Raw genomic sequence first — 5851 nt, forward strand, 5'->3', positions numbered from 1 at the left:
TTGTGGTGTATAAGGTATAGCAGAAAAGAATAAGTTTCATATATATGCTTTTTACTAGTTAGCCTTTAAAAATTATGCATAAATATTAGTGACTTTTCCAAAAGCTTGTTCATTTCCTTACAAAGCAACTGACAGTCATCATTGTAACAAATAGAAGACTGCTCTAGTCAGAGTCTTTTCTTGACCGTGATAGGAAGCTCAGATAATGCCACTAATAATGGCAAAAACCGTGATTATGTTTGCACCAACCTAATATGTTAAAAGTGATAGAATGAATAAGTTTGCTATAAAAAGTTGAACTTATATGTATTTTTAAATCTTTTTGCTATCAACAGACAACATACTTTTCAATATGTTTTTTAGTGACAGATAAAAATTAGAAATTTGCCCATTTGATTTTTAACACAAAGAAGAAAAACATATCCACTTTCTAAGGGTAGCCTTTCTTACTCTGTAATTTTCTGTTATGAAGGATCAAGTACAAAAGATGTTCCCTCAAAATGTTTAAGGTCAGACACAATGACCAAAATACAAGGTCTAACTTGAAAAGTGCCCCACAGGGAAGACCTACATGTTTTGAAAATTCTTTGCCAGGAGGTTTGGAGTACAAGGAAAGAAGAAAATGTGAATAAGACTAATGGGTAAGAATGAAGTTACTTATGTGAACTGTATTGCCCAAGAAATGACTTTAACTCACACCTGATTTATGAGGATACAATTTTATAAAACTATTTATAAATGAGTAATCATAGAAAGATAATTCAGTAAACGTAATTGAAAGCCTAATAAATGCTATTTTTCTTAATTTGAATAAGGAGTTTTAAATTTCTCTGTCCTAAGAAGCGTATTTTTTCCCAACATTTTATCTGGAAATTTTTCAAATATACAGCAAAGAGAACATAACACATATTCATATAACAACTACATCTAACATTTTGTTACATTTGCTTTATCACATTACCTATCCATCCTTAAGGAAGAAATTTTGAGAAATAATTTTTATATTTTTATAATATTAACTTTAGTGAAGTTAAATATCATTTCACAACCAATATATACATTAAATATGATAATGTTTTTCTTTCAAGCATTTTTACTAGTTTGGTGATGATTCTTATCATCAAAGATAATTTGCAATTGAGGAAATATAGTCTTAGTTTCGACAAAAAAGAAGAATTATGGTTCAGTCTTCCTATTGAATTTTGTTTTTAGTTTTTAAAAGAAAACTATTTCACATTGTTTAAGAATTTGGAGTTAACTTTAGCAAGATATCAAGACTGAAGCTCATTATTCCAATATAAAAACACGATTCATGATTGAATTACAAGAGTAGACTTTTATGACATATAAAAGAGTGGAACAAAGATTACAGGAAGAACTGGAGCATTCAATGTCAGAAACAGTATTTTCTCAGGGAAGTTATTAGGTGGTTGATATCACTCTATCATTATTTAGGCCAGGATAATCCCTTCTTACCATTTGTTGACTTTTGAATATTGATAAACACAACTATATTCTCTACCTTATTTTGGTTATCTGGTTTCTATTATATTCTGAATTTTTAGAGGACAAAGATTAAATGAATATAATTTGCATGTTGAATTTCTGCTGATTTTTCTTCCTCATTTTTTCACATTGTACTGTCTTTTTAGAGAGCAGAAAGGCATTTTTTTTTTAAAGTAAAACCTGGAGAATAGTTCTATGTGAAGATATGTTAATTTTTGCTGCAACCTATTCACTAATGAATTTTCTTCAATAACTATTGTTAGTTAAATTAATTGACTTAGTTTTAATGTAAGTGCCTGTAGAATATTTTTTAAATATTCTGAACTGTAAAGGAGGAAAACTTTTTTTTTAACTGTGATTTAGAATTTCTATATTGTTACTCAATTATCTGAAATTGTTAAGGAATAAGTTATTTCATGCAATTATTTCTTTCCATAGCCCATCCCACACAAAAGTACTGAAGTTTAAAAAAAAAAAAAAACCTTTTAAAATGTGTGAAAAAATATTCCTGCTTTCTGAAACAGTGAATTCTAACCATAACAATCCTAATAATTTAGCAGAAGCATCGCCTTTATGTACTCACTCTACTGTAAAACACAAAACGATATTTTCCATCTAGAGGCTGTTTGTCCCTCTACAGAATGAACAGTTCCTGGTTTTGTCGTGGTGGTGGTTTTGTTTCTTCATAATGTGCAGCTGGTCTGTCTCTGTTCCCACCATGCAACTATCAGCTCTTTCTTTTCACTCTTGTCAGAGAGACTGTTTCTAACGGCCACCATATTTTTACCTGTCCCTTGTTTGCTGTGGTTATAAGGGGAAAAACATTCTATATTAGCCAGGTACTAGCACTGAATGGAAAAGAAGAACAAATTCACTGAGTGAGAGCTTGAGACTTTTTAGAGAATGAATTGCATGAGCATCAGTCTATGAACTTTGTGGCATTTCTTTTTAAAAATATTCCAATACTTAAAATCTATGAGATGTTATTATATATTGTAAATTAAATTCCAGAGATTCACTATGTGGTTTCAAAGAACATTGTATACTAGGTTGTCTGCAATTTTAAAATGTTTTAACCATAGTATTAATTTCATCAAAAGAGCTAATACATATTTACTGCCTACTATGTGTGAGACACTATTTTGGCTCCTTTATGTATATAAATACATCTGTTCATAACAATGTATTTATCTTAATTCATAAATTCAGATTACATGTATGCCCACTTTATAGATGAATGAATGGAGCTACATGGAATTGAGCTAACTTGCTAAGAGGAATCACCATCTAAATTCTGCTCAAGTCCAGAATCTACAGGATTAAATTATTTTCTTACACTATATAGCTTCACACTGACATATGTTCATCTACTATACATGTCATTTTCTAACATATATGTTATATATCTAATATTTATGTCATTTATTATATGTCAATATGTTATATAAGAATGTAATCTATGTTTATTGAATAAAATTATAGAGAAAAAAGTAGAAAAAAATGGACAGGATGGGGCTAGATGGCTCATGCCTGTAGTTTCAGCACTGTGGGAGGCCGAGGTGGGCAGATGACCTGAGGTCAGAAGTTCGAGACCAGCCTGGTTAACATGGTAAAACCCCATCTCTACTAAAAAAAATAAAATTATCTTGGTGTGGTGGCATATGCCTGTAATCTCAGCGACTTGGGGGGCTGAGGTAGGAGAATTGCCTCAACCTGGGAGGCAAATGTTGCAGTGAGCCAAGACTGCACCATTGCACTCCCGCCTAGGCAACAAGAATGAAAATTTGTTTCAAAAACAAAGAAAAAAGTGAACAGAAATTCTGTCACATGCATAGAAATAAATACTATTAATATGATTACATATTTTATTAAAAGTGTGTTGCTTTTTAAAACAAATCTCCAATTTTATTGAGTAGATATATATATATTCTTGTATATACTATTTTATATATTCTATTTACTATTATATTTTAAACTCTATATGTAGTCTTTTTTACCATTATTTTTAATGGCTAAATAACATGCCGCCAACTGCTTGCATTTAAAATGGTCTCATTTTAAACAAAAAGTCATGGAAAAATGATTGCTAAAGCTAACAATAAGCCCTGTAAAATATCTATCCTCCCTATTTAAATTATTACCTTTTAGATTGACTCTTCACTAGCCCAGTGATCTAAACAGGGTCTTAAATAAAAGAACATTAGGATGGGCATATAAAGAGTGCGTGCTGGATAGTCATATCAAGAAAGTATTGGGAATATATGTATATATCTAATATAAATGTGTGGTTTGCCTCCTCAGAGAGTCCTCAGATGGAAGGCTCTATTAAAGTTGTTTGATATCTTCTCTTTAAATAGAGAAGCACTTATAAAATCCTGCTTTGAATAATAAAATCAATTTCTTATACCTTCAATTTAATGACATCACTAGGAAAGTAATAATTATACTGCAGCCATTGTTCATTTTTCAGTATCAATCTTACAGTCTAAATGGCTCACATTGGAATCATCAACTACTGTTTCAGTGGATAAAGTGGATAGTAAAAATGTCCCCAAATTTGACTTGATTAAATAATTCAAAGTGGGTGATAAAGTCTGAATGTTTATGTTTCCCTTAAATTCATTATGTTGAAAACCTAATCACCAATTTGATGGTATTAGGAAGTGGGACATTTAAGGGGTGATTAGATCAGGTGGGCGGAACCCTCATTGATGGGATTAATGTTCAAATAATAATGGCCCCCATAGAGCTGTCTTGCCCTCTTCAACCATGCTAGTACTCAGTGAGAAGACACCTTATATATAACAGGAAGTGGGCCTTCAGCAGACATCACATTTTTGGGTGCCTTGATCTTGAACTTCTCAGCTTCTAGAACTGTGAGGAGTAAATTTCTGTTGTTTATAAGCCACCCAGTTTATACTATTTTGTTATAGTAGCCTAAATGGACTAAGACAGGGAGCTTCTATAATTTAAGTACCCCGTTTCACCAAGTCATAACTGTAGTATGTGTCTTTCTCTCCCTACAATGCACACCAGCATGGAGCAATCCAGACTTTTTCTTGTCAAATTTATAAGTCAGGGTTAAGTGTATTCCATGACTTGTAAACTGGATGAAGGATGCAACTTATCCACTGATGAACCTGATCTTTAAGCTCAGCAGCCCACCCAAAGCAGTAACTAGATTTCCGACATTTAATTTTTACCAGAACTATTACAGTAGGTAGCTAGTCAGGCACAAGCAGGGCAGGAGAAGGCTCCTCTGCCACCACCACCACACACACACACGCGCACACACACACACACACACACACACACCAAGAATGTCAGGTGACCATCCAATGATGGTCATAACTGTCTTTCTAAAATAATAATTGGCCACAGCCAGCACCAGGGAAAGGTAATCTTCCAATGGAGTTAATTAAAAAAAAAAAAAAAAAACACCCTGAAAGTGATGATCAGCAGCTTCCTGATACGATCTCAGGAGCTGGGCAAGTGGGTTCAAGCAGGCACACAAAGAGGCAAAATGGTGAAGTCTAACCTAGACCCTCCTCTAGGAATGCTAGACTGGTAAGGGAAGAATGCCTCAAGTGAGCATACCTATGACTCCTTTAAACACACTGGCCACTGAACATGCGGAGATCCCACTGCACATGCATCAGCCCACCCCACGGGAAGAATCAAGTGAGAAGTAACACAAGACTCCAGAAGTATGCCAACATATAAAGCCCCAAGTCAAAAGGTCAAATGGCACACATGAGCTCTCAAGTCACCTGCTTGGTCCTCTTGCAGGTGTACTTTACTTCCTTTCATTCCTGCTCTAAAATTGTTTAATAAACTTTCACGCCTGTAAAATTTGTCTCAGTCTCTCCTTCTACCTTATACCTCCTTGGTTGAATTCTTCCTTCTGAGAAAGCAAGAATTGAGGTTACTGCAGACCCATGCAGATTTGCTGCCATTAACAGAACTATAGAAAAGGGTTAATTTATTATATGTTATGATTGAGCATTTCCATCCCATTGGGTATATATTTTGGATTTAGGCACTAGTGAAATGTTTGATTGGACAGAATTTATTACAGCAAAGGGCCAAAAGAATCAAATGTTAATATATGAAGAGAATGTATAGGTTTTTTTCCCCATTGTTTAATATTTTTATTTAACTTTAAGTTCAGGGGTACATGTGCAGGTTTGTTATATAGGTTAACTTGTGTCATGGGGGTTTGTGATACAGATTATTCCATCACCCAGGTATTAAGCCGAGTACCCATTAGTTATTTTTCCTGATCCTTTCCCTCTTCCCATTCTCCACTCTTCAATAGGGTCCCAGTGTGTGTGGTTCCCCTCCA

At 33.8% G+C, this 5851-nt stretch overlaps 1 protein-coding gene across 8 annotated transcripts in view; it reads right to left on the reverse strand.

Annotated features, from left to right (window-relative positions):
* NLGN1 (neuroligin 1) overlaps positions 1 to 5851 on the reverse strand; it is an 873763-nt gene that overhangs the window by 195903 nt on the left and 672009 nt on the right. The gene's annotated exons all lie outside the window — the stretch shown is intronic.

Source organism: Sapajus apella, unplaced genomic scaffold (genome assembly GCF_009761245.1).
Source record: "Sapajus apella isolate SASKATOON/1434 unplaced genomic scaffold, GSC_monkey_1.0 scaffold101, whole genome shotgun sequence".
NCBI lineage: Eukaryota > Metazoa > Chordata > Mammalia > Primates > Cebidae > Sapajus > Sapajus apella.